Raw genomic sequence first — 24084 nt, 5'->3', positions numbered from 1 at the left:
CAGCAGCCCACAAGATCCTTCCAGACACAGGCCCGAAGCTTGCTGGAAGCTCTCTGCAAGTTCCACAGCCAACTCTCCTCCCTGAAGACGCAGAGGAAAGAGAAACCAGGAGAGCTCTGGAGTGGCTCTTCTTTTTTAAATCCTACACGGTTCAAGCTCTACGCTTCTTTATAGAGTTAAGGAAGGAGGAGAGGTGGGAAACATGAGTAGGAGAAAGGGCAGGATGGAAAGCATCACTATGCTCCTAAATCTGTACTGTGAAATAAGTGAAATTTGTTCACTATAAATAAAATAATTTTAACTATTTTTAAGTGCCGGTGCTGTGATGTGGCAGGTTAAGCCTCTACCTATGCTGCTGGCATCCCATACAGGTGCCAGTTTGCTACTACGTTTTCAATTCAGCTTCCTGCTAATGTGCCTGAGAAAGCAGAAGATGGCCCAAGTCCTTGCACCCCTGCAACCCATATGAGACCCAGAGGTAGCTCCAGGCTCCTGGCTTCTGACCAGCCTAGCTACAGCCATTGTGGCCATTTGGGGAACCAGCAAATGAAAGATCTCTCTCTCTCTCTCACTCCCCATCTTTCCTTCTCTTTCTGTAAAGCTGCCTTTCAAAAAAAAAAAAACTTTTAAACAATATTTTAAAAAATACTTGAATTAACAACAACCAGCAACTTCAAGCACCATGGTTTTAACTAGCTGACATGAAGCAAAGGACAAATAAGTAAAACAGAAATGACCTGAAAATCCTGTAAGAGGGTCATAGGTAATGGCTTATTTAAGTCGCTTATGATAAACAGAAATATAATTAACATGGACTTTTGACACAAACTAAAGTTTTACAAAATACATACCCTAATGCAAAGATATTATTTGGTTTTGCTTCCTTTAAACAGTCTGCTGGGGGGACATGTGGCCCAGTGGTTAAGACACAGGTTAGTGGGCTGGCACAGTAATCTAGTGGCTAAAGTTCTTACCTTGCATGTGCCAGGCTCCTATATGGGCACCAGCTCATATTCCAGCTGCTCCACTTCCCTTCCAGCTCCTTGCTTGTAGCCTGGGAATGTAGTCAAGGATGGCACAAAGCTTTGGGACCCTGTAACCACGTGGAAGACCCGAAAGAAGCTCCTGGCCCTTGCTCAGCTCCAGCTATTGTGGCCACTTGGGGAGTGAACCAGCAGATGGAAGATCATTCTGTCTCCTTCTCTCTGTAAATCTGCCTTTCCAATAAAAATAAATAAATCTTTAAAAAAAAAAAAAAGATACAGGTCCCTCACTGTGTCCCTCACTGGAAGCGTAAGTTCAATTCCCAGCTCCAATTCTTGATTCAGACTACCTGCCACGGCAGACCCTGGGAGGCAGCAGCAAAGAGTCAGGGACTCAGCGATAAGTCAGTCGCTACCACCTGCCTGAGAGATCTACACGGACTGAACTGGTCACTGTAGCATATTCATGTTCTGTTGGGGAGTGACGGAGTGTATGTGTGTGTTTATCTCCAATCCACTAAGAGATATCATTATCAGTCCACGAGTTGTAACAGGCAGTTGAAAACCACTGGAATAAAAATACTCACAGTGAGGGCTGCATCTAGCAGATTCAATTCATATAACACATTTAATACTTAGGAAGCACTGGCTCCTGAGTCTGTGTCAGAGAGTTCATGCTAAGACAGAACCTGCACCAGCGGGGAGCTGTGACAGGAACCCCAGCTGGACCACCTTTGGGGCAGGCGGCTCTGTGCCGAGCGGAACCCAAGCAGTGTGAGAGGCAAGTGCAATACTGAGGAGAGACAGGAACAGGGTTTAGGCAGGGATGCACAAATTTCCCGAAGCTGCTCCACCAAGCCAGTCTTCCTTACCTTGATGAACAAGCTGTTGTGAGAATGAAAAGGAAGGAATGGATATGAAAGTGCTTTGAAAACCTACAAGCTCTTTTAAGTGCTGTCATTCGTTCCTTAAATGACAATTCTTTATCCACACGTGTACATGCCCACAGCTTCATCTGCTGTTTACTTTCAGACACCAGGTACTCAACACTCCCTTGCCGTCCCATGATGACAGCTCCACCTGTGTGACTGCTCCAGGCACGGTTGGGGGAATGCATAAAGTGTGTGAGCCAGTCACGCTTTGTTCCTTTCTAAAACCGGCAACCCCCTTAGGTCAGGTCTGGGGCACAGCCAGCATGAAAATAAAATGCCATTTGTCTCCTCTGTTAATCTTCAAATGTCAAGTGAGCAAATGCAGCCTGAGCCCTGCTGTTTATTCAGGACGTGCACACGCTGTTGGAAATCCTTTCGTGGCTCTCACTGAACCCTAACCATGTCACCAGACCCCAGGTTTGACTACTCCCCACTTCAGCCGAGGGAAGCGCCTAGTCCTGAGCTTACAGAACTCCACAGTAAGGAAGAAAGCCATGTGACAGAGCCACAGCGGGCGGTCTCATTCCACAACCCACTCTTTCCCACTAAGCTACACCTAGTTCTTCTGTCACAAATTTCTGTGTTAATATTCGGGACATCTCATTCCCTCCAAATCCTTGAGCAAAACGTGACTCTGAGGAAGTGCCCTGTACTTCCCGTGGCTCTGTGCATGGTGACACACACCAGAGCTAGGAACACCGCCTCCCCAGGACTGCCAGGCTGCCTTCATGCTGCTGGGGGTAGGCACACCCCAACAGCACGTCCGTCACTACACAGTCCTCCCATTCCTCAACGCATGGACTTCATTAACAACCACAACCTTGGGTTGTTTACAGCGAATTTAAAAATTTCATCTCCTAGCTAAATTACTGTAATTACAGAGCCTGACTTGAAGCAGGGCTGCGGATGGAAATGTATCACACAGGAACAATGACAATGCACAATGAAGAATGAACATCCACCCGTTGCAGAAGCTGGTCTTTAAAGAGGGGGTAAGCTCTATCTCCTCTACTCACCCATTCAATCAATACTTGCTGAGCACTGAGTGTCAGGGATTAGCTGGTCACACCCCAATTCTCTCTCACCATTCATTCATTCAGACTACCTGCCACAATACCCGCACTGATGAACTGCTCCTATAAAGAGTTCAACTCATAGACTGGTCCATCCGCCTACTGCAGATGTAAAGCAACCTCACTATGCTGGACACTGTCCTGGGAGATGCGGGACTGCAGGGGGAACAAACCAAAGTCACTTCTTTTTGTGCCTCTCATTCTGAGTGACACAGATGACAGACAAACGTGTAAGATGCAAGAGGCAGAGTGTCATAAAAACGGGGCAGTGTTGGGCAATGAGGAGGAGACTGCTCTCAGAAAGAGAGCATTCCAAAGCACAACCTCTTTGATATGAGAAAGCAGAGGCCTAGGTAAAGGTGGGAGCAGGCTGCAAGACGAACCGGGATTGGGGGTGCAGAGGGTATCACCCAGGGGTCAGGGAGTATAAAAGAGAAAAAGCTGTTGGAAGATACAAGGAACCACAAGGTACTGGGCACCTGCAGCAGAGGGCGCTGCTGTCCCATGAGCAAGAGCAAGAGCAGAGAGCATCAGAACTAAAGGTACTCTGAAGCCACTGGGGACAGTACCAAAGCCCATCACTGGCTGCACTTCATTGCAGGCCTCTGGTTCCCGAACAGCTCAAACTTTTCGCAAAAGACAGGTGGGCAGCTGAGTGTTAACCAAAATCTTTACTGTGGACGGACGGGGGTGTATCAATGCTCTCCAGAGTCCCCTAGGAATTGATCCGGCAGTAGAGGTAGGCAAACAATCCCATCAGAAAATGCACAGGAGCTGAGAAACCTACACTCCTCACTAACATGGTGGCAGACACTTTAATGTAAATGCTGCTTTTTTTCTCCCCCTGAACCTGATTCCCCAAAGTCAATGGTCAATAAGCAAACACTGAGTGGAGTGCCTGGAGACAAGGGCTGTGGATCCTGCCAGCAGCCAGTGGCCAGCAGCCAGTGGCCAGCAGCAGGCTCCCCAGTGTTCTCTAGATCATCTATGGCTTGGCCGTTTCCAACCAGCATGGGGCATGTTGACTGGAGCACATCCAGATGCCTGCAGACAGGTGGCTCCCAGGCCATCTCCTCAGTAACATCCCTGACAGTTTCATAGCAATGCAGGGGCTGAGTGCACCTCTCCCGGACGGGACACCCTCTCCCCACCCCAGTACTGCACAGACACTGGACACACATCAGACCTGCACACTTTCCCGGTTACCGCTAAGCCTCACATCTCACTTGATGCCTCCTTCTTCCAGACTCCAAGTCCTCAGTCGTCACACGGAATGCTATCATGGAAATGAAGGTCTGTTCTTAGAGTTCTAATGAGAACCATGGTTCGTCACTGCCAACCCAGCACAGGAGCAGGGCAGACAGGCCTCAGGATCCTCTGTGTGCTGGGTCCAGCCCCATCCCCTCGTTCACCATCAGAGCTAACTGTATGGTTGGTTCACCCAGGTCTTCTCATGGTAGCCTGCTCTGTGTGCCTACTGAACATCACAAGCCTGTCCCTCACACTAATGTTGCCCAAGCCAGAAGTTTATGGGTTTCCTGAACCCCTCTTCCACCCATAGGCATTTCCTTGTCAGCACATTTTCTAAGCCTTCCCGTATCTTAAAACCTCTCTCAGGCACAACCCACTCCTGCTCACCCCTGCCACAAGCCTAGGCCCTGGCCTGCCCAGCCTCCTCACCTGTGCTTTCCTCCTAACTGATCCCTAAGTAACAAACACCTCCAACACCTCCTATGATCCCTGCCCACGAAGGCAGATTAAGGACGCAGATGTCCCACTCACACCTTCCCCCTTGCCAGTCCCTAACAACAAGATATCCAGAGCCAAGAGTGAGTGTGGGAGATGCACATGTCCTCATTAACATAGAGTATGGGGCCCGGCGCGGTGGCGCAAGTGGTTAAAGGTCCTCGCCTTGCACGCCCGGGATCCCATATGGGTGCCGGTTCTAATCCCGGCAGCCCCGCTTCCCTTCCAGCTCCCTGCCTGTGGCCTGGGAAAGCAGTCGAGGATGGCCCAAAGCTTTGGGAACCTGCACCCGCGCGGGAGACCCGGAAGAGGCTCCTGGCTTCGGATCGGCATAGTATCGGCCCGTTGCGCTCACTTGGGGAGTGAATCATCGGACGGAAGATCTTCCTCTCTGTCTCTCCTCTGTGTATATCCGCCTTTCCAATGAAAAAATAATAAAAATAAATCTTTAAAAAAAAAAAACATAGAGTATGGATACCTCACACTGGAAACTTCACATCTGTCCCAAAGACTTATTATCTAACGACATTCCCAGCATACGCATGCATCACTCCATGCTGGAGGGCGAACATCCAACCAAATCACGTTAAACTGGTCACGAGAAAGAAAAGTTGGCCATCATTGAAAAATAAAACATGTAGGTTTCCAGCAACTGCAAACTGTTGCAAATTCAAGACGTGGCTGATGCTGCACTGTCAGAGCCCAGTTTCCAAGACCTGCAGGAGCCCCAATTGCCTGAGCACCCAGGCTCAGTGGGTGCCAGGAGCACTCCAAGCTGAGCAGGGGAGGAGGCCACCTCCCGGTGGGTGGAGCAGAGAATAATCATCGCAGGACTCCAGCAGGGCGCTCACAGAACACCAATCACACTCTAGCAACTACTCATACTTTCACCATGAAAGTCTGTGCAATTTTAAGTCTCCCGTCTGTGAGAACTGATAAAAGGACTCAGAGAAGGATCTTAATCAGATCACTCTCCCTCAGAAGTCTTCGGAGCATAGATTATGCCGACAGAATCCCAATTTGAAAAGACAAATCTGATTCCATAACTCCCTAGTAGGAAATCCTGCAGTGGTATTTTACCACCTTTATGATAAAAACCCTTTGCTTTGTTTGCCTGGTCACATCCTGTGTGATCTGGCTCTTGCCCACCTTTCAGTGTTCGAGCCCCACCTCCACCATGCCTTCCACTAAGCAGTTTCCTGGGCACTCCCTGTCCTTGCTGTCCTCCCCAGATCTATCCATACAGTGTCTTCCAAGACCTCCTGCTCTACAAAATCCTCTGTGGACCCATATCCAGGGCCCCATCTCTGTGCTCCCAAGGCATGCGGTGATAAACTCGGCCACAGTGCTCACTTCACTGTATCAAGACCACCTGGTCTGGTATTTGCATTGCACTCAATGTTTTAACTCACCAAACTTGGACCTTAAAACATCTCCAATTCAAGCTCATAGAACAGCTGTCTTGAGGCTATAGTGCCCCAAAATCCCAGCTGGAGTTTCAGTATTCCCATTAATTGCTTTGAAAAGAAGCCCTGAGGAGAATGGGCGATATGGTGGCTAAGATAGAACCTGCTTTTCATATGTGTGCTTGTGTGAAGCTGCCTCCCCAAACACACTAAAGGGAAGCTTACAGCTGGGAAAAGGGAAACAGGCTTGGGGATAGCAGAAATGTGTTTACAAAAGAACGCTCTATGAATATACTAACACCTGGCTGGCTTTCTTCTCTGTGGCATGGCAGTAGTGTTCTCCAGCCTAGCACCAAGCAGCCTTCCTGCTTTCCTGGGCTAACATACTGTCGCATCATTTCTTTGTCAAAGGGCTGGGAGCTTCTTGCGGAGTATCAGGTACTACGACTGTAATTGATTATGTACTTGCAATCAACTCACTAAGGTCCACATCCACTCAATGGCCTGCACACACATCCCAGCAGCCATGTTCTGGTAGTCGTGGCTTGCAGAAGCAGACCCCTCCCTTTTCTATTAACCAGAACATAATATCCATTCCAAATACACCTTCGAGAGCTCAATTGGACTTTTTGTTTTTAACTGTACTTGTAAAACCTAAGTCACCGCAATCTTTCCAGGGAGTTGAGAGTTAAGGGGACAGCATTTCATAAGCTACAACAAGGTATCGTGAACAATGCCACTGAATCTCTGGTCGGGCTGGAAGCCAAAAGTATGCACACCTCTCCTGCGCCCTGCTGGGTTTAGGGGTTTCAGTCAAGCTCAAAAAGTTGCCAACAGATTTCAAACAAGAATGTAAAATGATATGACATGCGCTTCTAAAGACCACAATAGATTCAAAGTAGTGAGCAGGTTGGGGGGAGGATAGAAGTTTGATAAGAATATCAAAGCCCTTGGCTGCTAACTGGGCAAATGACAACTCTAGGGCCCGGCGCGGTGGCGCAAGTGGTTAAAGGTCCTCGCCTTGCACGCCCGGGATCCCATATGGGCGCCGGTTCTAATCCCGGCAGCCCCACTTCCCTTCCAGCTCCCTGCCTGTGGCCTGGGAAAGCAGTTGAGGATGGCCCAAAGCTTTGGGAACCTGCACCCGCGTGGGAGACCCGGAAGAGGCTCCTGGCTTCGGATCGGCATAGTATCGGCCCGTTGCGCTCACTTGGGGAGTGAATCATCGGATGGAAGATCTTCCTCTCTGTCTCTCCTCTCTCTGTATATCTGCCTTTCCAATGAAAAAATAATAAAAATAAATCTTTAAAAAAAAAATAAATAAATAAATAAATAAGAAAAAAAAAAATGACAACTCTAGTCAACACTTGGACACAGATGTGGCAGGGCAGTGTATGAATCACAGACCGCTTCAGCAGAAGTATGGTTAGGACCTGGTGATTTGGAGGAAGGGAAAGGTGGACATTAACAGGTGGTTCCCCGGATTCTGGCTAGAAAAAATGAGCTAAAAATTGCAAATGCAAGAGGTCTGGAAAGGCATTATGGTAAAGAGACTACGAGTTAACATTTGGACATAGTAAGCTTGAGGTATACCCATGTAATACCCAGGGGTAATAGCCACCATTAAAGGCACAAAAAGTGTTACAGAGCATGGAGGACTTATGTAGAACAATGGGCACCCCTGGGGCTGGCTCACAGGAAACTCCTTCTCATTCCCCGCTCACGATGCCTACACGCCAAACCACTGCACCAGCTCACATGGGCACAACTCCATGAGGCGTTTACGGAACCAAACTCAACCAGGACACACACAGGTTGCTTCTGATATGACTCTCAGTAATGCAGAAACCAGTCTTGAGGTCAACAAAACCACCACCTCAATAGTGAAACGGTCTCAGCATCACAGTACAGCTTGAAGTAAAACAGGAAACCTGACATTTTCCTCAACACTAAGTACGTGACTTCTTGGTACTTGGTCCTGGGCCGTGACATATGCAACACTGGGAGAACCACCCTATTAGCAAAATTCCATATTGGAATCTCCCATAGAAAAAGCAGTTATCTGAAATGGTATTATATGCAAAGAAAGTCTCGCAAAAGAACCCAGAGAGTGGACTGCCTATGTTAACGAACAACGGCTCTCAGACAGCACCTCCTGCTATAAGCCAGCATGTCTCCTTCTGGACTGGAACTTGGTTTCTGATCATGACAGGACAAGTTTTCCGATTTCCCCATGAAAGCACAAATTGAAATGCCATTTGACAATCTGCTTTCTAATTAAAAGTTGAATCTTTTATAAAGAAAAAAAAATCACATTTACCTAAACAATTCCACATGGCAAAAAAAAAAGCACAAATACTCTGCCATCCTGGCTGGCAGAATCACTCACAACTACCTGAAGGAGAAGGGAGAGGAAGACCATTAGCTGCAGGTAGATTAAGCTGAACAAACCCCTGCGATTATCTTCTGGCCTACTCCTAGAGAAAGACAATGCAGCATTGCTGCAAACTTGCTCAACTTCCTGCACTTAAGCAAGTCCAACAAAACTGCTTGGACTGACAGAGAAGTCAGGAAAGCAGAAAAGATCGCTGTATTTTCAAGAAGGCTACTTGGGGAACGTCAGGGCCAAAGTGCATTTCTCTACAGAAAGGCAAGACTCTCCCCTCAGGACAGAAACACAAAGAGAAGGAAAAGCATACTGCCCTAGATCCCACGATGCCAACAGTTCATCTTATTTCCAAAGAGAAGGACCAAGACAAGAAAGATCGGTCCCATTGTTCAGGACCTTAAGCAAGATACCCAACTTCCCCAAATTTGTTTTCTGACTTTGAAAATGAGGATACCATTTGTCCCTGCCTGCTGCTCAGGATGAGTGGCAGAGAAACATCTGGTGACATGCAGAAAAGGACAAACTCACTACAAGTGACAGATAACTGCTGTTTACAGTGAGGTAGGAAGGGCGAGGACCAAGACAACTGATAAAATTAGTTGGGAACTTCTCTGGGACACTTAATGGATGTAGCGCAGTCTCAGAAGAGGAAACTGCTGATTCACTCATTTCAAGCAAAAAAGGCATGGTGCAGGGAGGTGGGTTGAGATGCAACTGTCCACTGTTTAAAGCAGCCTGGAGGGTCACAAAAAGGGGTCTGTCATTCAGCACACAAGAGGAGCCATGGTCATGTATGTAATTGTCCTTGAACGCCAGTTACAGGGAGGCAGGGCAAAGGCTGAGGCGCTGTGCTCCTAAGGCACCAGCTTCCTGTTCTGCCTGCCACCTCCCTTCCCTTCCAGCTTCTGGACAACTGCTCTTAACAAGCACCCAAATCGTCCATGACAATGAATAACCAGATACAGAAACTGTGCTATTAGTGCATTTCAACAACAGTTAAAAGACAAAAGGTAACTAGAGAAAATCAGCAATTCCTAACACACACTCACAGAATCTATTTAAGGATTTCTAGCCCAGGCCCCATGAGGGTGCACAGTGGAGGCACAGCGGGAATCTACACAGGAGCTGACCATCAAGGAGGGGAGGCTGATTACTCAGTCACCACATGTCCATACAACCCCTCCTGTGTCCCAGGCACAATACAGAGACACACCCCAAGACCTCCCCAGGGAAAACATCCCAAGAGGCAACCAGAATCAAGTGCGGGGTGCTGTGTGATAGGGGAAGGGGTCACCTAAAAGGAACTCCTAACCAGCAGGAGAGAAGAATTATGCTGCGGTTAGACAATCAACAGTCGTTAGGCAGGAGTAAAAGTCATGGGTATCTGGTAGAAGAAACTGCCACTGGCTGCAAGGATTTCCAAAAAGCTTTCCTTTCCAGGGAGGCGGCACCTGATGAAGGTCTTAAGGACAAACAGGAATTTGGCCAGGGCAAAAGGAAGGGTAAAATATTATAAACTAAGCCACACAAACATGAGGAACAGGAACAGCAATCCCTCCCCAATACACATGGCCCTTATCAAGGAATTTTTACCTTTTCTTCAAGTCCAAGAACTGCTGCTTCAGAGTTTCAGCAAGCCAACCTCCAGTTCAGGCACTTGAGCTATTCCTGTTGAGAGAAGAAGAGGCATCAGAGGCGTCTAAGGGGGCTACCCATGCACAGACCCCTTCTGTAGGACTTCCCCACAGCCCCTGCTGAGAGGCAGTGACTCTCTTCCCAGCCGACCGGCTGGAGGACAAACACCTGCCCCCAGTCAGCTGCCCTACTTGCCTGCCTCCCTCTCCTGTGAGAATCGGACATGCCAACTTGAGCAGGCAAGGCTGACTCCTGCTCCAAACACACAGACGGGTTGAGCGTGCAAGGCCAGAGTCAGAGGCGCCTTCCACCTCCAATGCCTGGTAGGCTGGCCAAGCTTTGCTCCTACGTTCCTGATACCAACAGCAAGCCTTCTGCTAACCTAAGCTTCCATTTCTGTTCCCTGTAGCTAAAATTCAGTGATGTAAAGATGAGAGATACAGGGCCACAAGTAAGAAAAACAGCAGAAATGGAGGGTGAAGAAATAGAGGATTTTGAAGGAAGAAAAAAAAAAAAGCCTTGAGGAAAACATAAGACAGGAGAAAGTGGGCTGGGTCTCTACACTATCGTCGCTTAGAGGAAAGCAGAAAAATGAGTGGCGCTCCAGAGAAGAGTCATGACCGATCGGTTCCTACAGTCCCAGCCACACACTGTGTTAAGACAGAGTCCCAGACATATGCATTATCCATAACCATGTAAAGTAAATAAGGATTTCACGGAAAATACAAAGATGAGACTCTGGAAAGTGTCTACAGTAAGCAGGGGTGACTGAGAAACGCTGCAACACCTGTCATTACTACAAGAAATAAGAAATGCAACAGTTCAAAGCCAGCTCCTAGTTTACAGCATAGTCTTTTCCTTCTTAATTTTTTTTGGGGGGGGGGGTAGATAGGTCTTCATAGCAAGCTTTTCATTTACCCCTTGTCTGTGAGGTTAATTAGTGCTAGTTCACTTAGTTGGACAGCTTCTGTTCTGTTCCTGGCTGGTTTACCTATGTGGCTCAAACGGACTGGAGTCAACATCAGACGACTCCACTCACAGGCTCTCGGGACAATGGCTGCTACTAGCTGTTTGTATTGCCTTTACAATCCACTTTAGCAAATATAAACATTGCTCTCTTGAGAGCATCCAAGATTTATGCCCAGCCTCTATCCTCCTGCTATCTTTTCTATTAGTTCTGGAGTTGAACAATCAGGAACTTGCCTACTGTGGTGCTTCAAGAACCTAATTGTTGCTATGCCTGTCCACCCGAGAACAGTGATTTTGGTCAAGTTCAAATATTAGGTCACACAATAGGGAAGGTTGGGCAGCAGGGCTGGCAGGAAGAAAGGGGTCATGAATGTCATGTTGATGAAGTTAGACTTTATTCCAGCAATAGAGGAATCAAAAATGGTTACGGTCTGCTCCTTGCTCTCTAAGACAAATTCCAAGCAAATACCACAGAAACTTAAAATTGGACCCCACAGGGAAAACACAACCCAAACAACAAAGACTGAAGCAGTCAGCTAGAAATGGGCAAGTCGCCATTAAACACCTAGCAAGCTCCTCTGCCTGCTGCTGCCAACTCCACAGCCGAAGTCACGGCTCCACAAGCTCGCCTGGGTGTCTGGCCTTCTTAGCAGCTCAGCACTCCAGAAGCCCCGGAAACATCAGTTAGCAAGGGGGACCTGTGTCAGCCCGCAGAGCGAGCCAGAGGCTCTCACCCAAAACCTGGCTCACACAATAGAGGCAGCAGGTGTTCGATCCCAGCCCTACTACTTCCCGTCTCTAAGGCCTCAGCTTCACCCAGAAAACAGCAACAAGAGACTAACCATTGGTACTAACAGGGTGGTCTGCAAGCCAGCTCTACTCATTAACTTTTTTTTTTCCTTTTTCTATTTATTTGAAAGAGTTACACAGAGAAACGGAGAGACACAGAGAGATCATGCATCTGCTACCACTCACTACCAAAAGCCAGGGCTGAACCAGGTCAGCAATTCTGGAGCCCCTATGTCATTCTATGCTTCCCCTGGGGGGTGCCAGGCTGAACTCACTCCAAGCCCGTAACAGCTGTAGCTCTGTCATCTCTGCCTCCGCCTTCAACTGCCTCCTCCACTGTGTGAGTTCTGCTGCTGCCTCTCTCACAGAACACTAGTGATGGCAAGATGCTTATTTAATCACACATCCACAAAGATAACTTCTCCAGTTAAGGTGGCATTTTCAGGTCCTGGGGATTGGAGCATAATTGTGAGGCACCACTAAGCCCAGACACCTGGTTTAGGTGGTGAATTCAGCGTGTCAAGGCACACACTGCACTGTATACTCCTGTAGGCTCACCATGATGGGAGCACATCCCATGTTTCCTAAAAGTCTGAACCACAGAGCAAACCAGATCATCTCTGACCTCTGGGTCCCTGTGAGCAGTTACACCCTGGGTCCTTGCTCTTCTACAGCCTAGGAGCCTGAGCTGGGCCAGGTCAGACTGCAGGGAGCATCCCCCAAGAAAGAAAAGCAGATGAGCAGATGGCGGGGTACAAGGGGCAACTGCCCCTTCCTCCTCCCTGCTCGCTCCCCTCACCCAGCTGTGACCGGGAAGTGACCAAGCTGATCTGTTGGCTGTTCAAATGGGCCTCCATATCCCATCAAGTTTGGAGACAGAAGCAAAACTGTTGTCCTATCAGACACCTTGCTTGGCTAGCACTGCCCTGTTGCTAACAACATACCCTCAGCCCCAACACCTCTTCTGTAATCTCAGAAGCACTCGGGAAGTTTCCAGGCTGCAAACGCAATGGAGAAAGCGTTTGGAGACTTGACAAAGCTGGGCTTCGTTTTCCATCAGAAGTTTTCTTTCCTTGCCAGAATATTCCTTGCTAGAGAAACCTTGTACAGAGTCCTTTCCTGTGTCACGTGTCCACCTTGGGAATGTTTCAAGTGGCACTCGATAGCAGGTATGGCTGCAGGAGTTTCATCATTGTTCAGCCACTGGCAGTATTAACAAGCACAGTCTTTCTGGAAAGGAACTTAACCCATTTTCATTAAGTGGCTTAAAATTGTACACACACGCCTGACACTGTAATTCCACTTCCAGAACTATACACTAGAAAATGAATATGAAATGGAACAAAACTTAATGCTCAAAGACATTCCATGATGGTGCTATAAATAGGGCACACAAAAAAAAAAAACTGGAATGAAATGTATCCAATAAAAGGTAATGATCAAATCATTACAGGTTTATAAATAATATTTTATATAGCCATTAAAACTGTGTCACACAAGAATTTAAAAAAAAATAGCCTTTGCATGGTCCAGACACTACACTAAGGTTTTTAGGAGCCTTATATATTAACCCCCTTAATCTTTATACCAAATCAGGGAGGTAGGTGCCATTACTATCACCTTACAAAGAAGAAAACTAAGAGTTGAGGCAGTTGGTCAAGGTCATCCTGCTAGTAAGAGCCAGTGCAGGGACACAGCTCACAGTCTGGCCCCAAAGTCCAATCTTTAACCCTGCTGGAGAGTGTTAAGACAGCTAGCTGGGTATTAGCCTACGTGTGCAAGAGGAGCCAAAGGAAAAAGAAAGTGGGAATTGCTTAGGAAATAAATGCAAGTGCAATGGACAGCCCGGAAAGGTGAGTGGCCAGCACACCTGCAGGCACTGCTCTCCTTCTCTAACCCTCTTAGGGCTCAGCCCTTCCCTTGGGGGTATCTCAGGGGAATTCACCCTGTCTCACAACACTGGGCTGATTAAGCTTCTGGGGGGGATGTCTCTGGAATTCCACCTCCAGAAATCCACCGCCACCCTTCTGATTCAAGATTTCCCACAGGAGAGAGAGAAGGAGAAGAGAAATAACGGACCCACGCTCCTGTTGATAAAAACTCCAGTCTGACTGGAGTCAGCTTTCCTGAGACACAAATTGGCCTACCAGGTATACCCTCTTCATTGTTTGTTCATTACACGTTGCTACCCCTGACCACTAGGCCTCACATCTGAATCCTTGCTTGTGTGAAGAACCCCTGAGAACCCAGTCTTTGACAACAGGAGACAGAAAAAAGGCCCAAAGACATCAGCACCTACCCCCTGGAACCTGTACAAAGGGTCTTTGCACACGTGACTAAGAATCTAAGGTAGAGAGGCATCCTTGGTTATCCAATGGGGCCTCAATGCCATCACAAGCGTCCCTGCAAGAGGAAGGGAGGCGTTCACAAAAGCATGTACCTACAGACACACGCACCCCCAAGAATGGCACGTGTAGACAAGGCAGATGGGACCCTATGCCAACAAATGCCTGCAGCCAGCAGAAGCTGGGAAGGCAAGAAGGAATTCTCTCCTAGCACCCTCAAGGGAGCACAGGCCTGCCCCTTAGCTTGATTTGGGACACTGAAACCTCCAGAATTGCGGAAGAACTAATTTCTACTGCGTTAAGCCATAAGTTTGAGGAACTGTGTTATGGCCACCACCAGAAACGAACACAACACATGCTGTGCTGCTCTCAATGCAAGAGAAAATATTCATATGCTGAATGAAAAAAGCAGAAATCAAAATTTAGACACAATGATCTTAATTATGCATACAAAAATGTGCAAATACAACAAAATATTTGCAATAATTATCTCTGAATTGAAGAACTATGGGTAATTTTCAGCATTATGCCTTTTGGCATTTTTCCAAATTTCTATAATTATGTGAATTAAAAGAAAGCTTTTTTTTAATTAGCAATTCATATTTCTGCAACTCTAACTCAATCACAAAGATTAGGAATCAGAATATCCAAAACTCCCTGATAATTTCTTAATGTAATCTCAAAACAACATTAGAAAAATCAGCAACTGGAATTCACACCATTCTCTAGGGAATTTCACTGCGGTTTCCAGGCTCTGGGAGCAGCGTGGCGTGGCTGGCGTGGCTGAAGTTCCACACCTTTCTTTTCAGATGTCGGCATACGAGAGGTTGGTACGTATTCCCAGAGCTCACCCAGCCCAGTCTGGCCACATGCTAGATGTAGCCACTAAAAACCACATAAATGGCTGACATCCCTGCAGGGGACTTCACAGGACTTCCAATTAAACACCAGCCTAATCTTACAAAAGTCCTAATTCCAGGGCTTTTCTGTTCTAAAATTCTCATCATCTGGCCAGGCAATGCCAAGACCAAAGTCCAATTTTACTGTATCAACATGTCCTTTGTTTAAATATGTTCACATATTAACATTTTCCCCAATGTGTGGGCACTTTCGGACTAAAAATAGCAGGGTGTGGGTTTTTTTTCTTTTGTTTTGTATTTTGCTTTGCATGAGGAAGGACAGAGCCACTGGGCCCCTCCATAATGGGGCCAACTCAGAGCAGAGGAACAAGGAAGGATGTTCTTTGGTTTTAATAGAACCCATTTAGTACAGTATAGTGAGTTAGGGCACTCGGGCAACGAGTTCACAAAGTAGGACTGTCGCATAGTCCCAGCTTTTCTTTTGCCTTTAAAAATGTATGTGAAAGACAGGTAGATAGCGACAGATGGGCATCCATATATGAATACCCGTCTTCTGCTACCTTCCTAGGTGCGCTACAGGAAGCTAAGGCAGACGCAAAGCATCCAGGAGTCAAACCAGTGCTCCACAATGGGGTGCTGGCATTGCAAGCAGCAGCTCAGCTCACCACACCAACAATGCCAGCTTCGTCCAGGTTTCTCTCAACAATACTCATGCATTCTTCATTTCAAGCACATACAAGCACTAAGTGCCACATGCTAAGAAGAAAAAGTGGTTGTCTTTAAGAAGCTGTACTCCTCGTACTACTGAGTAAATGACCAACATTTCTATTGATCTTCATTTATCATCAGATTGAGAGGAAAACCTAGACAGAGCTGGGACTTTAAAAACAGGCAAAACAGAAAGCAGATGATTTCCAACTGTAAGCCTTCCTACATAACACTTGCCATTTCGGTGATTACTTGATGAATGCTTGTATCTCTCACTCAACCACCCACTTCAAATAGAGTGTATTAACATTTCCCTCAGTCTGTTTTCTTTCTCATTTGCCACTGAATTCCCACATGCAGCAGCAACTTTTTTTAAAAGACGTTATTTCTTTTATTGCAAAGTTAGATATACAGAAAGGAGGGGAGGCGGAGAGGAAGATCTTCCATCTGATGGTTCACTCCAAGTGTCCGCAGCGGTCAGAGCTGAGTCAATCTGAAGCCACGAGCCAGGAGCATCTCTTGGATCTCCCATGTGGGTGCAGGGCCTCAAGGCTTTGGGCCATCCTTGACTGCTTTCCCAAGCCACAGGCACAGAACTGGACGGGAAGTGGAGCAGCCAGGATTAGAACCAGTGTCCATATGGGATCCCAGCACTTGCAAGGTAAAGTGTTTAGCCGCTAGGCTACTGTACCAGGCCCAGCATTAAACTTTCAGGAGAACTCATCAACTAAGGTACAACCTAGGCAGGAACACAGGTCATCAATTTCCTAATCTGTAAAAAATTTTAAAAGCCAAGTTCTCTTATTTCCCAAGGAAAATTCCAGAGAACCTAATCCTCACAGGTTATGCTACAAAAAGGTCACCTTGGGCAGTGTCACACCTGGAGCCTCCTGACCCCTCAGGGACTGATCATACACCCCAAAACTAGAAAACCCTGCAGTGAAGAACCCGTCTGAGTGTTCACAAACCTAGTTAATCACAGATGTCACTCCAGGAGAACCAACACCCCAAGGAAATCCCAGGTGCAAAACAGACTTCTCACTTGCTCCAAACACTTTTACCAAGTCCTTGCCAAGGATCAAGATGATGACAATGATGACAACAATGACAAAAGCAGCTATTCTTAACCCCTGATCACCCATGTCAGGCCAAGTTATTCCTGCCACCAAGTCCATAGTCTACAAGCTATGCAAAGACAGCATCACACACAGTTATTAGTGTGAACTGAAGTCAAACACATGCAGATATTACCTACACATGCACACACGTATGTGTATACACACACATGTACAGGGACGAAGAGGTGGTGATGAAGATGAGCATTCCTGGCAGAAGAAGAACGGAGTCAAGACACAGGAAGCAAGAGAACAGCATTCACAAGCTAATGACGAGCAGTTCAGCCTGATTCAATGTTTTTAAGATTTTTTTTGAAAGCCAAAAGTAGGTGGAGAAATAGAGAGATCTTCTGTCTGTTAGTTCATGCCTTAAACAGCTATAACGACCGTCAAGCCTGGGCCTGAGCCAGACTGAAGGTGGGAACTGGAAATTCCATCTGGCCCTCCCACATGGCGGAAGGACCCCCATCCTAGGACCATCTTCTGGTACCTTCCCATCTGCGTCAATGAGGAGGTGGAACAGATGTGAACAGTTGTTGAATCAGTGCTCACATGGGATGCTGGCATTGCAGGTGTAGCTTGACGCACTGTGTCAATGGTTTTCAAAGTGTGGCTCAAGATCTTTGCTGAGAACCCTGAAAGCTCAAAACTGTCTTCAAGCCCGCTGACATCTGCACTGACAGCGCAAGAGCCCTAACAGGTCAAGCTGCTGGTGCCCTGGCACAAGGGATGCCAGCAGCTGGACTGTTCTGGTGGCACGCACTGCCACACATCCAAGGTTTAGTGGTGGTTGTAGTTAACACCAAGAATGTCCTCAAAGAAGCAGAAGTGTTATGAACTCTTGACTATCATATAGCTTTTTTGAGGTCCCGTGGCGTAACCCTACGTTAGGCACACTCCAGACACTTGTGCTGCAGGCCACGTAAGGCAGTGAATGCCCTGTGTGACCAAGCTGGATGTGGCTGAGTTGGCAGCTGGATGAGCCTCTGCTTTCCACAGAACTCCACTTGAAAGAATGACTGTCAGAAAAACTACATTTATTTGGAGTTGGGTATCTAAAGGTATTTTCTCAAAAATAGTTTGTTATTGCAAAGAAAAAGGATGCTGTCTATGTCTAAAGATAAAACATGAACTTCAAGCAAAAGTTTAAAATCTTGGAGAGTTTGTTATCTACCCTTGGGAACTTCACAGCAAATACATAAAGACTTTTTCAGTGAGAATGATCATGACATCTGCAACATGATTTATTATTTTTAAATGGTGACAGTAAAAGCAGTAAGTCAGTATTTGCCAGATGACAAATGCGTGGCATTACAAAATTCTGCATTAAAAAAATCCTTCCAAAGTGCAAGACAGACCTGCGGACTTTAATGTGAAGAAACAGAGCCAACTGAGATTATTTCAGACTCCACACTGTCAAACCTACCAGCTAAAACTACTGCCGGCCAAATCCTAAGATAGTTTCAACTTCCATAATGAACCAAAAAGCCTACCAAACACTGCTGCCTTCTTCAACAATTCTGTGTGAGGCTGGGCTTTCTTCCTGTGGTCAAGCCCACACACAAGCGGCAACAAAGTGAATGGTAAAGGTTTTAGGTGAATGCAGCTGTCCTGCATTAAAGCAGCACTAAGCAGCTCTAGAAAGCGAAACAATGTCACTCTTCTTACTACATATGTTTTTTAACTAGTCCCTTTTTATTAAAAATGCTATTTATGGGCCCGGCACAGTAGCCCAGTGGCTAAAGTCCTCACCCTGCATGCATCGGGATCCCATACGGGCACCAGTTCGTATCCTGGCCGCTCCGCTTCCCATCCAGCTCCCTGCTTGTGGGCTAGGAAAGCAGTCAAGGATGACCAAGAACTTGGGACCCTGCACCCACGTGGGGGACCCGGAAGAGGCCCTGGGCTCCAGATTGGTGCAGCTCTAGTCACTGAGCCCACTTGGAAAGTGAACCAGGGGATGCAAAATCTTTCTGTCTTTTCTCCTGACTTTCCAATAAAAATAAATCTTTTTTTAAATGTTATTTATGCTATCATGCAATGAGCTCATTACTCTCATATTTAAATGAATTTAATGAACATTTTCCGATCTTTTCTATTTCAACCTCTAATGTAGAAAATCATGCTGGACACAATCCACATAAAGAAAAGCTCTTTAGGAAAATGATACTCATGTTCAAGGCTCAGGTAATGGGATGTTGGAAGGCTGAGAACCAGGGCTGTGATGTAATGTTGGGAGGTGAATGGAGGTGAGAGGGCAGGAGGGAGGGCATGGCCATGGTTTCCCACACTGTGACAGGATGTTCACAGCGTTCCCACTCATCAGTGAAAGGTGTTGAGTTCAAGAACCACACAGACAGGTGTGCCCTCTGCAAAAAGTATGGACGTCACACACGTGTGCTCTGCTTCATGAGCACGATTCTAAACCAGGCTGATGGGACGCTAGACTGCAGGGCTTCGGGCCCCAGCATGGTCTAGTGGCTAAAGTCCTCACCTTGAATGTGCCAGGATCCCACATGGGCACCGGTTCTATCCCGGTAGCCCCACTTCCCATCCAGCTCCCTGCTTGTGGCCTGGGAAAGCAGTCGAGGATGGCACAATGCCTTGGGATCCTGCAGCCGTGTGGGAGACCCAGAAAGAAGTTCCTGGTTCCCAGATTTGGATCAGCGCAGCATCGACCGTTGCAGTCACTTGGGGAGTGAATCATCAGATGGAAGATCTTCCTCTCTGTCTCTCGTCCTCTCTGTATATCTGACTGTAATAAAAATAAATAAATAAATCTTTAAAAAAAAAAAAAAGACTGCAGGGCTTCAAAGGGTACATTATTACAGCCTAAGAGATGAAATACCAATTTCTATAAAACAGCAAGTGCAGAAAAATGTTAAATTTTAATGATGGAAGAAAGGAGCAAAAGCAAAGTCTTACAAAATAGACCCATAACCAAACGGAATTCCGCAAAATGAAGCAAATCATCAGTAAGAAAGTACAGGGCTTGAAATACCCATAAATGCTTCCATCAGGATTCTTCTCAGGCAAATCTTGAAAATAAAAATAAAGGGGCCGGTAAACAAGCAATCAAGTGCTGAGTGAGGAGGGAACAGAGTGCAGCCCAGAGGAGACAGGCATTGGTCCTGAGTAGCAGAAACAGCAGTGAGGGGAGGGAAGCAGTCCCTGGTACCCCGTGAGCACACACCGCCAGCAGAGGCAAGGATGGATGGAGCAGGAGGCACCTGCAGGGGCAGAACAAGCAGAGCTCCTGAGCAGCAATCTACCATCGAGGAAGCCTGACCACAGAGGAAGGGCCACAGGCCATAGCAAACAGACTGAGAATAACTATTAAACTGACTCAAGGAGCTTACAAACAATCAAAAAAAGATAGAAACAGTGCAGTTGTAACTGAAGAGAACTCCAAATGGAAGACTTCAGCAACTTTGTCAAATTCACTGGGCCTCCGTGTCTCCTCTGCAAAATTCGAGAGGTGCACCACCTACTGCACAGGCTGTGGCAGCGGAGGAACTGTTACCATGGATACCAACACAGAGCAGGTGCTCAGTAAATGAAGGATATGGTTATTATCACTGTCGTTATTTCTTTAAGGCCAAGTGGAATGCAGAGTTGTCATTGCCCTAGCCTAGGTCAGAAAACACCCAAGACCAAATACCAAGATTTGAAACAATCATGTGAACATAGAAAGGAATCTGAACAGCTCTAGCCTAGGGCTACACACTGCACCCGCTCCAGGTGACCTGTTCCATGCCAACCAGCATGCATCACAAAGGCACACTGTCAAGCCCCGTGAGGGCCCAAGAATGAGGAGACTTAACAGTCACCTTTCTGGACAGGCAACTCAGCTCTGCCAGGTCCTCTGCATAGTTCACCTCCTCTGTCACCACCAGTTGAATTATAGGCTTCTCCATTGACACTATCACCCCGATTGTTGGGCCAGCAAGCTGTCTATTGGCAAGGTGGTGGAGCAGGACGCATCTCTTGATGTGGGGGTGTGGGGGTCCAAGCTCTCTCTACACCAACATACCCACCCCACAGGCAGTGCACCCCAAGAGAGGGAGGTCAGCAGCTCCCCAGCCAGTGCAGTTTGCAGGGTTGGATTCAAAGATACAGACTACCCACTGGCTCTTTTTGTTTTAAGGCAAACAAAAACACTCAGAGGATTTTAGTGCCATTCATGGAAACAAATACTTTCTATATAGGTTAGATGATCGGAAGAATATAACAATTTTCTTTTTTTTACATGGCTAGTCAATTTGGCCAAAAGTCAAACTCCTTGCATTCTTCACCTCCCATGGATACCGAGTCACTAAGAATTCGCTGACACTCCAGATGCCACCCTGAAGGCTCAGGGATATAACACAGCAAGTGTATTTCTCCCTCAGACAGACATCAAGTGTACACAGAACCACTTCTTCATGGCTGTACCCAAGTCCCATGAACCTGCAGTACAAGCTGCTACACAGGCAGGATAAAAAGTGGTTCAACCTCCCAAGGAGCTCACAGTAGCATAAGCAAAGACCCTCAGGGTTTTTAAAACCCTGGGGCATCAAGGAACTAATCAGTGGGACAGGAAAATGTTCAGCAACAAAGAGCTAAGAGGTGAGCAAACCCAGGTTACAAAGATCACTCTCTCTCCCAAGAACGTGAGATCTCAGGATACAAGGCAGAGAAGAAACAGCTCCAGACCGACATTGTGAGAGTATCAAGGGTAGCAAGGCTATAGGGTGCAGGTGTGGAAGGGTTAAAGAATTGATCCGAAATTTATCGAACAGAAACCTCACCTCTGTAACCACAACCTACAAGTAAAAAACCTTACTTTGCATTGTAGTCTACACACACACACATACACACAGTCTTTGGGAGGTAGGCCACCAGCCGAGCATAGCATTTCTTTCAAACCTGGCTCAGTTTTTTAATGTCTGTGTCTCAGAGATAATAATAACAGCAATTAAATAAGCTGACATATGTAGAGCCTTCAGCAATGCTAGCCTTCCTTGGCAGAATTATTATCACACAAAAATACAAATTTCACAAAACAAAAACTCAGTCTAAGTAGATGCGATGCACTCTAATGTTTTCCATTCTACCTTTTTTTTCTTTCTGAGTGAGTGCTAAAAAAGATCCTCCCTAAATTAATTTCAGAATCCAGAAACACAGATAATATTCTACAGTTGGAGATAATGGCTTGGACTTGGGTTGCAGTCATGAAGGAGCGAAGCAAAGGGCAGCGGTTGACAGGACTTGAACAACTGGACACGAGGGACAAGGAAGGCAGGGGGCTATGCCAAGGACCTTCTCAAACCTTTGGGTCGGTAATGGTGCCATTTTGAGATGCAGGAGAAGCAAGTTCCGCCATGTAGAAAGAGAGGAGAGGAAGACTGAACTCTTCAGCCAAGTCTTGCTGAGGGAGGAAGACTTGAGACAAAGTGACAAAAGGAACCTTCATTCAAAACACTCTTCCAAGTAGGGTAGAGTACAGAGGCTGACCCATCGGTAAGTGTGCTGCAAGGTGGATGGCCTTTGTGAGCAGGGCACAGCACAGGGCAGACAGGACTCAGGGATTGGATTTGGGGCTCCTCACAAACGCCGTTCCTTATCCAACCAGCAGAAAGCACTAATCACACTTCATCACGAGTCCATCTGCCCATCTGTTTGCTCCACCAAGCAAGCTGTTTCAGGGCAGGGGCCACCCTGCCTTTCATCAATCTCCGTGTTCCCCAGGCCTCCCCAGCACACTGCCCTGTGCGCTATCTGTAATAGGTGCTTAACAAACGCCTTCTGAATGATCCTAGGGGCAGCCTGAATGTGAAGTTCCTGACATGCTCTCTTGCTGCATTTTCTGGTCAGAAACCTCCTTGTTTCTAGTCCTGTGCTAACTTTCAAAGCCACCTACCTTGAACAATGTCACCATTCTTATTTTATTGGAATGTGATCTATCTCCCTTGAAGACAGGAATAATGTGACACATCTTATCCACTCCACCTGCATCACTTGCATAGAAGACCCTAGTTCAATTGATTTTTTATACTAAATAATTAATTTTAACATTAAGTGACAAATCTAAACTCCCATTCTGGGAATTTATCTTTTTATCCTTTATCTGCTAATGGTACTGAAAATACCATTTTAAAAACTGTATTCATTTATTTGAGAAGCAGAGGAGACAAAGAGAGCTCCTACCCGCAGGTACACTCCCAAAATACCCCTAACAGTTCCTGGCTGGGACGCTGACCATGAATCTGCAATGCAGTCCAAGTCTCCCATGTATGCAGCCGCAACCAACCCCTGGAGCCATGACAACTGCTTCTCAGGGCCTGCATTAGCAGGAAGTGGAGCGAGAAGGAGGCAGGCATCAAACCATGTACCCTGACATGGGGCAGAGGCATCTTAACCACTGGGTCCAATGGCCACCCAAGAAACAACTATTTTTTAACAACAGCAACTACATTTGTCCAGGACCTGCCACATCCCAGCCATAGCACAGAAACAACATCTTCTACAATCCTCAATCCACAGGTCTGAGATTATAATTCTCATTTTATGGATAGTAAGAATGAGTCTCAAAGGGACAACCCAATTTGTGAAGTCACCACAGGGCTCCAAACTCAAAGCTACTTAACTCCAAAAACCAAAGAAATGTGCAATTCCTCCAAAACTTTAGCAACCAGGTCATTGGCAGAGGCATGAAGAACATCCAATCTGACCTGAGGGCTGGACTCTGCACCAAAGACACTAAGACTCAACTCAGAGAAATTTTTTTTCTGGCTTAGAATGGCCACCATTTATCAGAAGCCATTCATTCGTTTCTACAAATATATACATATATCAGGTCAAGCAACTCTACAATTAAAAAAAAAAATGGAATGCTACATGGAAGCTAATGGGAAAGGATGCGTAATTTATAAAAGCTTTAAAAAAAATGTTTAAAATGTGATATTTTGGGGCCAGTACCACAGCATTATAGGGTTAAGCATCTGCCTGTGGTGCTAGAATCCCATATGGGCACTGATTTGAGTTCCAGCTGCTCCACTTCCCATCCCGCTGCCTGTTACTGTACTGGGAAAGCGACAGAAGGTGGCCCAAGTCCTTGGACTCCGGTGTTCACATGGGAGACTCCAAAGAAGC

At 46.6% G+C, this 24084-nt stretch overlaps 1 long non-coding RNA gene across 3 annotated transcripts in view; it reads right to left on the bottom strand.

Moving 5' to 3' along the window:
- Positions 1-24084, bottom strand: part of LOC121154200 — a 59399-nt gene that overhangs the window by 11708 nt on the left and 23607 nt on the right. For all 3 annotated transcript variants that reach the window (XR_005883467.1, XR_005883468.1, XR_005883469.1), the window contains exon 2: positions 10123-10197. This is a non-coding gene — a long non-coding RNA (uncharacterized LOC121154200). The remainder of the gene's footprint in view (positions 1-10122; positions 10198-24084) is intronic.

Source organism: Ochotona curzoniae, unplaced genomic scaffold (assembly GCF_017591425.1).
Source record: "Ochotona curzoniae isolate NIBS_2020 unplaced genomic scaffold, NIBS_Ocur_1.0 contig_2723, whole genome shotgun sequence".
Taxonomy (NCBI): Eukaryota; Metazoa; Chordata; class Mammalia; order Lagomorpha; family Ochotonidae; genus Ochotona; species Ochotona curzoniae.
This window is presented reverse-complemented; position numbering and strand designations above follow the sequence as displayed.